Source organism: Balaenoptera acutorostrata, chromosome 4 (genome assembly GCF_949987535.1).
Source record: "Balaenoptera acutorostrata chromosome 4, mBalAcu1.1, whole genome shotgun sequence".
NCBI classification, from domain to species: Eukaryota; Metazoa; Chordata; class Mammalia; order Artiodactyla; family Balaenopteridae; genus Balaenoptera; species Balaenoptera acutorostrata.
Genome location: NC_080067.1, coordinates 143,558,537 through 143,570,902, shown reverse-complemented (window position 1 = coordinate 143,570,902; position 12,366 = coordinate 143,558,537). Strand labels below are relative to the sequence as shown.

The following is a 12,366-nucleotide window of genomic DNA, read 5'->3' as shown; positions in this document are numbered from 1 at the left end:
ATTTTTTTGGCCACGCTTTGTGGCATGTGGGATCTTAGTTCCCCGACCAGGGATCGCATCCTTCAGTGGAAGCACGGAGTCTTAACCACTGGACTGCCAGGGAAGTCCACACATAGCATCTTAAGCAGCACAGTTACTGTATTATGTAACATATAGGCTAAGCTGTTGTAACAAATGATACCCAGACCACAGTGGTTCAGAGAAGAAGTTTACTCGTCTCTGAAGGTGTGGTCTTGCTCTGGAAGGCCATCCAGGGACCCAGCTCCCTTCTATCTTGTTGCTCTGTTGTCTCCCCTCTGCCATCCTTCTTCTCTCTCTTGGTGGAGGCTGGCTCCTGCTACCCCCCCGCCCCCCCCACTGCCAACCTCATCCACATCCCAGCCCTCAGAATGGGGGACGAAGAAGCATGGTGGGGACCAACCAGGTTCCTCTTTAAAACTGTGATCTAGAACTTTCACTTGTCACTTCTGATCCCATCACTTAGCTGCAGGGGAGGCTGAGAAATACAGTCTGTAGCTGGACAGCCATGGATTCGGTAGAAACCTGGAGTTATGTTATTACAAGGGAGAAAAAAAGGCTGGATATTGGCAGATAATTAGAATTTCTGCCACCACAGTTATTTAATTTACCTTCTAAGGGTAATTTAATTAAGATCTCACTTAATAGTGGTTACGTAATTCTTAATTTTCTTTGGGTAGAAGGATGCCTACCCACCAAGGGTACTATCCAGTTAACTCATCTTATTTGTCATCAGAGGGTTTGGTGGGTCTTGCAGCCAGGAGCTGGAGATGTCTAGAGCCATATGTTGGACCACTCTGGCTATTACACAGAGCTCCATTTTATAAACTGGGCTTCAGATCTTTTTTTAAAAATAAATTTATTTTTACTTATTTATTTTTGGCTGCATTGGGTCTTCGTTGCTGCACGAGGGCTTTCTCTAGTTCCGGTGAGCGGGGGCTACTCTTCATTGCAATGCGCGGGCTTCTCATTGCAGTGGCTTCTCTTGTTGCGGAGCACGGGCTCTAGGTGCGCGGGCTTCAGTAGTTGTGGCACGTGGGCTCAGTAGTTGTGGCTCGCAAGCTCTAGAGCACAGGCTCAGTAGTTGTGGTGCACGGGCTTAGTTGCTCCGCGGCATGTGGGATCTTCCTGGACCAGGGCTCGAACCCGTGTCCCCTCCATTGGCAGGCAGATTCTTAACCACTGCGCCACCAGGGAAGTCCCTGGGCTTCAGATCTTAAAACGGAGTTGATTTCACAGGTCTCTGTCTTCTCGGTCTGCTGTTACCATTCAGGTTGATTGTTTGATGGGATTTTGCAGCTTGGGGGCTCTTATGACTCTATGTATTTTTCACCTAACTCTAAAGTCATTTGATTTTGACCGGATCCTAAGATATTTAACAGCAAATACATTATGGAGGAAAGACTTTTGAACTTGTTGACACCTTACATTCTTTCCCATTTTTAGGGTTGTACAATACCATGCTTACAGATGCGATACCGTTCTTACACATGTCAGAAAATGACATCTTTTGAAACTTTAGATATCTCAGATGGCTTGCATCTGTGGTTTTTCTACAGACCCCCAACAGCAAATAAATGAATCTCAGGAATTCAGTTTTAAAAATGTAGCATTCAGGGCTTCCCTGGTGGCGCAGTGGTTGGGAGTCTGCCTGCCAATGCAGGGGACACGGGTTCGAGCCCTGGTCTGGGAAGATCCCACATGCCGCGGAGCGACTGGGCCCGTGGGCCACAACTACTGAGCCTGCGCGTCTGGAGCCTGTGCTCCGCAGCGGGGGAGGCCGCGATAGTGAGAGGCCCGCGCACCGCGATGAAGAGTGGCCCCCGCTTGCCGCAACTGGAGAGGGCCCTCGCACAGAAACGAAGACCCAACACAGCCAAAAATAAATAATAAATAAATAATAAACAAATTAAAAAAAATGTAGCATTCACATATTCATATTTTCACTTAATCATTCTTTCACTAACAGATATTTATTGCACAGTAGACTGTGTTCTAATTATTTTATTAGGTGCCATAGTAGATACCAGTGGGTCGTGGCAGATTCAGCTCAATATTCAGTATCTTCTGTGCTTATATTAGCAGTCCTGTTCCGTAAGAATCTCTGACCCAAAGAACTTACACAGTTCGCTTATTGCAGAAAATTCACTCATGTTCCTATTATTCTATCAAGGCCTTCATTCATTCCTCCATCCAAGGTTTACTGAGTGCCTATTATGTGCCAGGTTGTGTGCTAGGGCTGGAGGTATGTCATATGGAGATGAAAGATGCATTTAGAGACGACAGTCACGGTCATCTTAAGGAGCTCACAGTGTCAGGGAGAAGACAGCTAAGGAAAGGAACGATTAAAGTTCATTGTGAAAAGTGCTCTGGGAAAGCAAGTATGGGGGTGATGGTGAATCTATCCAGATGGGGTGGCGTCAGGAAGGATGTTCCAGGGGCGGGAAGTAATATCTGAGTTTTTAAGGAAAAAACAGGAATTACATGAAGAAGGAGGACAAGGCTTCCAGTCAGAACTGCAGATGCAGAGGCACACAGCATTTGCACCTGGAGAACTGCACACGGTTCAGTACAATTGGAGTCTAATTAACATGAGTTGGGGGATTGGCTCAGGAGAAGGCCAGAGGGGAAAGATGGGGCTGGAGTGTTACGTGGGAAATTACCTTGATGCAGTGATAGCTTTCCAGTACATTACCAGGCAGGTTATCCAGCAGTCACAGAATAGAGAGACTCACAGAAAAAGTTAAGATGCTCAAACTGCACCGTTTATTAAATCAATTCAAAATGTACAGCAAGAAACAGTGCTGGGGTCCGTTAACACTTAGATGGGGTGGCTGAGGGATGGAAGGACTGCACCCCTGAATCCTGAGCTAGGCAGTGTTCACACATCCTGCCTCTCTCTACTGCATCTGCCTTCCCCGCCGAGGGTGTGGTTATAAGGACCAGAGTTGAGGTTAACCGGGACTCGGGATGCCTGTGGCCGGCACACACGTGCTCTGTTGGTGAGATTTGGGACATGTATGCCTGGAAGAGCTGTGGTTTACTAGTGACCTGCTGAGAAGCTGTGCATTTTACCTGTATTTCTAGGCAGAATATACATGGGACCCTAATGGGTGGCTGATTTAGGGATGACATAACTGTCAATCTGGAGGTGGTATGATTTGTGTCTTACTAATATTTAAGATTTACTTGGTCCATCCATGACTTTCTGCTTAGGAGGAATACTGTCTTTTGTTCTGTCCCTTTTATCTATGTTCAACACACATACGTTCCTTTTGTCTCCCCTATCTTTAGCATGTCTGAAAAGTTACTGACTTAATATATCTATGATCTTCATGCTGTTTGTTGTTCTTCTTTTCTATGTAGCAAAATTGAATGTCCTTTAATAGTATGGCAAATACACAGGATACACAGATTGTATAAGTTTTCTTTGCGCTAATTAGGAATTTGGACTTCATCCTATGGGCAGTAGGCTAAAACTTTTTTCTTTTCTTTTTAAAAAAAATTATTATTCTTTTTTGGTTTTCTTTTCTTTTTTTTTTTAAACATCTTTATTGAAGTATACTTGCCTTACAATGGTGTGTTAGCTTCTGCTTTATAACAAAGTGAATCAGTTATACATATACAATATGTTCCCATTTCTCTTCCCTCTTGCATCTCCCTCCCTCCCACCCTCCCCATCCCACCCCTCTAGGTGGTCACAAAGCACCGAGCTGATCTCCCTGTGCTATGCGGCTGCTTCCCACTAGCTATCTATTTTACATTTGGTAGTGTATATATGTCCATGACACTCTCTTACCCTGTCACATCTCACCCCACCCCCTCCCCATATCCTCAAGTCCATTCTCTGGTAGGTCTGTGTCTTTATTCCCGTCTTGCCACTAGGTTCTTCATGGCCTTTTTTTTTTTTTTCCTTAGATTCCGTATATATGTGTTAGCATACTGTATTTGTTTTTCTCTTTCTGACTTACTTCACTCTGTATGACAGACTCTAACTCCATCCACCTCATTACAAATACCTCCATTTCATTTCTTTTTATGGCTGAGTAATATTCCATTGTATATATGTGCCACATCTTCTTTATCCATTCATCTGTCGATGGACATTTAGGTTGCTTCCATGTCCTGGCTATTGTAAATAGAGCTGCAATGAACATTTTGGTACATGACTCTTTTTGACCTATGGTTTTCTCAGGGTATATGCCCAGTAGTGGGATTGCTGGGCCGTATGGTAGTTCTATTTGTAGTTTTTTAAGGAACCTCCATACTGTTCTCCATAGTGGCTGTATCAATTTACATTCCCACCAACAGTGCAAGAGTGTTCCCTTTCCTCCACACCCTCTCCAGCATTTATTGTTTCTAGATTTTTTGATGATGGCCATTCTGACCGGTGTGAGATGATATCTCATTGTAGTTTTGATTTGCATTTCTCTAATGATTAATGATGTTGAGCATTCTTTCATGTGTCTGTAGGCCATCTGTATATCTTCTTTGGAGAAATGTCTATTTAGGTCTTCTGCCCATTTTTGGATAGGGTTGTTCGTTTTTTTGTTATTGAGCTGCATAAGCTGCTTGTAAATCTTGGAGATTAATCCTTTGTCAGTTGCTTCATTTGCAAATATTTTCTCCCATTCTGAGGGTTGTCTTTTGGTCTTGTTTATGGTTTCCTTTGCTGTGCAAAAGCTTTTAAGTTTCATTAGGTCCCATTTGTTTATTTGTGTTCTTATTTCCATTTCTCTGGGAGCTGGGTCAAAAAGAATCTTGCTGTGATGTATGTCATAGAGTGTTCTGCCTATGTTTTCCTCTAAGAGTTTGATAGTGTCTGCCCTTACACTTAGGTCTTTAATCCATTTTGAGTTTATTTTTGTGCATGGTGTCAGGGAGTGTTCTAATTTCATACTTTTACATGTAGCTGTCCAATTTTCCCAGCACCACTTATTGAAGAGGCTGTCTTTTCTCCACTGTATATGCTTGCCTCCTTTATCAAAGATAAGGTGACCATATGTGTGTGGGTTTATCTCTGGGCTTTCTATCCTGTTCCATTGATCTATATTTCTGTTTTTGTGCCAGTACCAAACTGTCTTGATTACTGAAGCTTTGTAATATAGTCTGAAGTCAGGGAGCCTGATTCCCCCAGCTCCATTTTTCGTTCTCAAGATTGCTTTGGCTATTCGGGGTCTTTTGTGTTTCCATACAAATTGTGAAATTTTTTGTTCTAGTTCTGTGAAAAATGCCAGTGGTAGTTTGATAGGGATTGCATTGAATCTGTAGATTGCTTTGGGAAGTAGAGTCATTTTCACAATGTTGATTCTTCCAATCCAGGAACATGGTATATCTCTCCATCTATTTGTATCATCTTTAATTTCTTTCATCAGTGTCTTATAATTTTCTGCATACAGGTCTTTTGTCTCCTTAGGTAGGTTTATTCCTAGATATTTTATTCTTTTTGTTGCAATGGTAAATGGGAGTGTTTTCTTAATTTCACTTTCAGATTTTTCGTCATTAGTGTATAGAAATGCAAGAGATTTCTGTGCATTAATTTTGTATCCTGCTACTTTACCAAATTCATTGATTAGCTCTAGGAGTTTTCTGGTAGCATCTTTAGGATTCTCTATGTATAGTATCATGTCATCTGCAAATAGTGACAGCTTTACTTCTTCTTTTCCGATTTGGATTCCTTTTATTTCTTTGTCTTCTCTGATTGCTGTGGCTAACACTTCCAAAACTATGTTGAATAATAGTGGTGAGAGTGGGCAACCTTGTCTTTTTCCTGATCTTAGTGGAAATGGTTTCAGTTTTTCACCATTGAGGACAATGTTGGCTGTGAGTTTGTCATATATGGCCTTTATTATGTTGAGGAAAGTTCCCTCTATGCCTACTTTCTGCAGGGCTTTTATCATAAATGGGTATTGAATTTTGTCGACGCTAGTGCAGTACACTGTAGACATTGGGTCTCAGGTGCTTATGGAGCATCTAAAGAACACACATGATAGGGACTTTGCTGGCAGTCCAGTGGTTAAGACTCTGCGCTTCCATTGCAGGGGACTTGGGTTCGATCCCTGGTCTGGGAACTAAGACCCTGTGAGCTGCGTGGCCAAAAAGAAAAAAATTAAAAAAAAAAAAAAGAAGAAGAACACACATAATAGAAAAAGGTTATGACAACAAGGGTATTTCTATTATTTTCTGATTAGCTCTCATTTATTCAGAAAATTAGAACACCTAGACCACCCTTTTTCTTGAGTTTCTGGTCAGTTACGGTTTTGCAGAACCACCTTAAGTCTCACCTGGGTCACTTTATTATTTCAGCTCTTGCTTGCTGTGGACTTGTCATATCCCTTACACTGTCACTTGATTTTCCAACACCCTTCTCTTAAGAGCACCATGGGGCATAGTATCTTTTTAAATAATAGAGTGAAAATGAATTTTGTAGTACTCCTGTATCCTTTCTGTTTTCAAACCCAAAAGGCATTGAGAATAACTGAAAGTAAGAAATAACCTCTTCCCCTTACTCCCCTGGTTTCAGATTCTTCACATCTCTGTGTGTCTAGCCCTCCTTCATTCAATTCATTACTAGATGTTTAAAAACCTAGCATGTAATTACATTGATCTGTAAGAGGAGAAACAAGAGCCAGAAAATTAGCAGTGTCGACGCTGTGACATTGATCTTATTCAGGGTAACTGATTGTAACTTGTATTTATCTGGGTTCTCTTGAGAAACAATAGGGTGTGTGTGTGTGTGTGTGTGTGTGTGTGTGTGTGTGTGTGTGTGTGTGCATGCGTGCATTATACATACATACATACATATACATATATGTGTACATATATAGGGAAAGAGAGGGAGGAAGTGGCGGGGGAGAGAAACAGAAAGAAAGAGATTATTTTAAGGAATTGGCTCACGTGATTGTGGTGTCAAATCTGCAGGGCAGGCCGGAGGCTGGAAACTCAGGGGAGATAGATGTTGCAGCTTGAGTCTGAAGGCAGTCTAGAGGCAGAATTCCCTCTTCCCCTGGGAACCTCAGTCTTTTTCTTGTAAGGCCTTCGACTGATTAGACAAGGCTCATCCACATTACAGAGGATAATCTACTCAAAGCTGACTCATTTTAAATGTGAACCACATCTAAAAAATATCTTCACAGTCACCTCTGGACTGATGTTTATCTTCACAGTCACCTCTGGACTGATGTTTGGCCAAATATCCAGGTACCGTGGCCTAGCTGAGTTGGCACATAGATTAACCATCACCTAACTGGTTGTTGAGATTCCCATTGCCCGATTAGCTGCAGAACTTCAGTTCCGCACCTGCAGCAGGCAGTCTTGGGAAGGGCAATTTGTTGTAGAGAGTTTAACCCCGTGCCGTTTGTTCCTGGATCCCCTTCCTGGTGCACGTGTGTGTTGAGTTGAGTGGAGTGGACACATAGTATAGTCACTGCAGCCTCAAGTCCCAAGCTTGGGTTATGGAAGGGCTTTCTGCAGGCTGCACAGGAGAGGAGGACATCCCCTTGTTTAGGGCTGACCAGGGCTTCCTTGCCTTTGATCTTGGGGAGTAAGCCTTTTGCTTGACTTCCCCTTTCTTCCTCTGTCCCTTTGTCTCCAGCTGGAAGCGCATATGGGAAGTGGCCTGTTTGCTTAGCCACCGGGCGGATGGCAGACACCCTGGATGAATCTCGGTGACACTGCGGCTTTGCTTTGATCGGGGCCGCAGCGCTGCTTGGAGGAGTTTGCATGGTCTGTGGCTCACGGACCACGTTCCTAGAAAAAGGAAATGCACTGAGGTGAGGAAACAGCCGGCCTAGTTGAGAAACTTGATCAGGGACGTGTGTGTATATTGTTCTCTGGCTGCTTCCTGTCCTTCCCCCCTTGCTTTATCTCCTGCGTCTCTCCTGGGTGTGAGGATTTCATTGTTGGCTCCTTTTACAGGAAGTGCTTACTTTGAGGCACAGCTCCACGCCAGTGCCCGCTGCAGCAGGGTGCTACATCAACGTCTGAACAACTAAATTCTGGGCTGTATCTCCACCGGCTGAGTATTTGTCCTTATTCTCTGCCAGCGATAGCGCTGAGAACAAAGATGCTTTTAGCCTCATGCAGGAGGTTGCATTGCTCCTTTTCATGTTTCCCATTCACCCTCATCTGAAAAGTCAGCTCTTGCCAAGGCGATACTTTATCTTCTCATCCTCCTGAGCTGACATCCTTCCTGCATTCTCAAAGCTGGGAATCAACTAAATATTTGTCTGAATTGTAGACTTCAACTCTTCACCCTGGATCAAAGATGTCCTATTTGAAATGCAGAGTCCTACTGAAGCATTGGTCAGGCTGGCCCGTCCAGGTGAATTCTGCTCACTCTGGCTGGATGTCTGGGAGGAGGTGGGAGAAGTAGGTGGTAAAAGGGAGGGAAAGCTACACGTTGAGCTAAAAACTCTGAGGTTTCTCTTTCTCCAAATAAGCTAGACTGATGAGTGCGTTTCGACCTTTTGACCATAAAGGCTTGCATTTATTATTTTTCCCTCGAAGACAGTGTTTCTCAACTTTAAAAATTATTGTTTGCCTAAGGAGAAAAGTTAAATTCAGTTTGAATTCTCTTTAAGGAGAGAAATGAAATACTAAGGCATAACAATTCTGTGGGGTAGTGTTGAACCTTGGAGGACTCCAGACTCTTTTCTTTTTCTTTTTAAAATTGAGATACAATTACCATACCATGAATTTCATCCTTTTAAAGTGTATAATTACAATTCAGCAGTTGTGCAGTCATCACCACCATCTAATTCTGGAACATTTTTATCACCCCCCCAAAAAAATGTGTACCTATTAGCAGTCACTTCCCAGTGGTCCTGTCCCTGGGAGCCACTAATCTACTTTCCAACTCTATAGATTTGTCTGATTTGAATATTTCATATAAATAGAATCATATAATATGTGACCTTTAGTTATTGGCTTCCTAGACTTAGCATAATGTATTCAAGATTCATCTACATTGTAACATGTATCAGTACTTCATTCCCTTTTATGGCTGAATAATATCCCATTGTATGTATATATACATTTTATTTATCAGTTTTTCTGTTGATGGACATTTGGGGTATCTACTCTTTGGCTATTATGAATAATGCTGCTATGAACACTTGTGTACATGTTTTGTGTGTAGATGTATATTTTTAGTTCCCTTAGGTATATACCTAGGTGTGGAATTTCTGGGTCATTTGGAAACTCTGTTTAACTTTTTGAGGAACTGATGAACTCTTTTCCAAGGAGGGTGCACCCTTTTACATTTCTACCAGCCGTGTCTTAGGGTTCTGATTTCTCAACATCCTCAATATTTGTTATTGTCCTTTTTTTTTTTTTTTGGCCGCGCTTCATGGCATGTGGGATATTAGTTCCCTGAAAGGGACTGAACCCGATTGACAGTGAAAGCGTGGCGTCCTAACCACTGGACCATCAGGGAATTCCCTAGTGTCCATCTTTTTGATTTTAACCATCCTAGTAGAGGATGAAGTATCTCATTGTAGTTTTTTTAAAATTTATTTTTGGCTGCGTTGGGTCTTCGTTGCTGCACGTGGGCTTTCTCTAGTTGCGGCGAGCGGGGGCTACTCTTCATTGCGGTGCACGGGCTTCTCATCGCGGTGGCGTCTCTTGTTGTGGAGCTTGGGCTCTAGGCACGCGGGCTTCAGTAGTTGGGGCACACGGGCTCAGTAGTTGTGGCCTGCGGGCTCTAGAGTGCAGGCTCAGTAATTGTGGCACACGGGCTTAATTGCTCCATGGCATGTGAGATCTTCCCGGACCAGGCCTTGAACTCGTGTCCCCTGCATTGGCAGGCGGATTCTTAACCATTGCGCCACCAGGGAAGTCCATTTCGTTGTAGTTTTGATTTGCATTTCTCTAATGATGAATGGTGTTGAGCATCTTTTCAAGTGCTATTGCCACTTGTATATTTTCTTTGGGGAAATGTCTAGTCAGATCCTTTGCCCATTTTTAAATTGGGTATTTGTCTTTTTATTGTTGAGTTGTGGGAATTCTTTATATATTGTGGATACAAATCTCTTATCAGATACATGATTTGCAAATATTTTCTTCCATTTTGTGGGTTGTCTTTTCACTTTCTTGAAAGTGTTCTTTGAAGCACAAAATTTTTTTTTTATAAATTTAATTTATTTATTTTTGGCTGTGTTGGGTCTTTTTTTTTTTTTTTTTAAATATAAGCAACTTTTTTTTTTTTTTTTTAAGATTTCTTTATTGATTGATTGATTGATTGCTATGTTGGGTCTTCGTTTTTGTGCTATGGCTTTCTCCAGTTGTGGCAAGTGGGGGCCACTCTTCATCGCGGTGCGCGGGCCTCTCACTATTGTGGCCTCTCTTGTTGCGGAGCACAGGCTCCAGACACGCAGGCTCAGTAGTTGTGGCTCACGGGCCTAGTTGCTCCGCGGCATGTGGGATCTTCCCAGACCAGGGCTCGAACCCGTGTTTCCTGCATTAGCAGGCAGGTTCTCAACCACTGCGCCACCAGGGAAGCCCTGTGTTGGGTCTTTGTTGCTGTGCGTGGGCTTTGTCTAGTTGTGGCGAGCGGGGGCTACTCTTCGCTGCAGTGCACAGTCTTCTCATTGTGGTGGCTTCTCTTATTGCGGAGCACGGGCTCTAGGCACATGGACTTCAGTAGTTGTGGCTCTCGGGCTCTAGAGTGTAGGCTCAGTAGTTGTGGCACATGGGCTTAGTTGCTCTGTGGCATGTGGGATCTTCCCGGACCAGGGCTCTAACCCGTGTCCCCTGCATTGGCAGGAGGATTCTTAACCACTGAGCCACCAGGGAAGTCCCACTCAAAAATTTTGATGAAGTCCAATTTATTTATTTTTTTCTTTCGTTGCTTGTACTTTTGGTGTCTTACTGAGAAACCAGTGCCTGATCCAAGGTCATGACGATTTACATCTATGTTTTCTTCAAAGAGTTTTGTAGTTCTATCTCTTATATTGAGGATTTGATCCATTTTCAGTTAATTTTGTACCTGGTAATACATGGTATGAGATAGGGGTACATATTCATTCTTTTGCATGTGGATACCTGGTTGTACCAGCACATTTGTTGAAAAGATGATTATTTCCCTTTGAGTTGTCTTGGGAACCTTGTCCAAAATCAATCGTCTACAAATGTATATGTTTATTTCTATACTCTCAGTTCTATTCCATTGATCTGTATGTTTATCTTGATGCCAGTTGTACCCTGACTTTATTTATTTATTTATTTATTTATGGACCCTGACTATTAAATCCCAGGTTTCCTGGATAAGCAAGTACCCTCAGGGCCAATGTTCCTTGGCTTGTGGGAATTCCCCTTACCTCTGTAGGTTCAGGATTTACCCTGGCATTTGGCCCGGAAGTTCTTCATTATCTAGTCAATTCTCCAGTGCTTTTAAAATGATGTTTTCTTTATTTATCCAGCATTTATTTATTTATTTATTTATTTATTGCTGAGTCGGGTCTTAGTTTTGGCACTTGGGCTCTGTAGTTGTGGCACGAACTCAGTAGTTGCAGCACGAGGGCTTAGTTGCCCCATGACATGTGGGATCTTAGTTCCCCGACCAGAGATTGAATCTGCGTCCCCTGCATTGGAAGGCAGATTCTTAACCCCACTGGACCACCAGGGAAGTCCATATCCAGCATTTCAAAATTGTTTTCAGCAAGAGTTAGTTCTAAAAACCTAACCTAACAATATAAAAAATGGAATTCAAAAGTATATATCTCTGATCATGAAATTTGGGGCAGGACATCCCTGAGAAGATTTTGGGAAGTAGGGAAATTATTCATGGCATCTTGGAAAAGGACCACTATATTCAATATTGCTTTTAAAGCCAGATTCTAATAATAGCAGCTTCCATTAATTGAACGCTTTTTCTGTCCCAAGCTTTCTACTAGGGGCATTACATAAACTCTTTAATTTCATTAACATAACAAACCTATACAATGATGGGTACTATCATTATTCCTGTTTTATGAAATGAAGAAGCTGAGACTTGAAAGGTTCTGAGACAATTAGCAGAGTTTGACCCAGACCCAGATCTAGGGCTCCAGAGCCAGGCTCCCAACCCCAAGGGGCTCCCCTTCTTGTCCCAGTCTCAAATTTTTTCATAAACACTGGAAGGCTTAAAGCAGGGGCCCCCAATCCCTGGGCCACGGACCGGTACTGGTCCATTGCCTGTTAGGAACCAGGCCACACAGCAGGAGGTGAGCGGTGGATGGGCGAGTGAAGCTTCATCTGTATTTATGGCTGCTCCCCGCCGCTCGCATTACTGCCTGAGCTCCGCCTCCTGTCAGCATTATGGTGAGTTGTATAATTATCTCATTATATATTACAGTGTAATAATAATAG

The 12,366-nt window shown here is 42.8% G+C and overlaps 1 protein-coding gene across 2 annotated transcripts in view; it reads left to right on the top strand.

Moving 5' to 3' along the window:
- The window catches only part of HLCS (holocarboxylase synthetase), a 196,586-nt gene that overhangs the window by 7,128 nt on the left and 177,092 nt on the right, over positions 1-12,366 (top strand). The window lies entirely within an intron of this gene.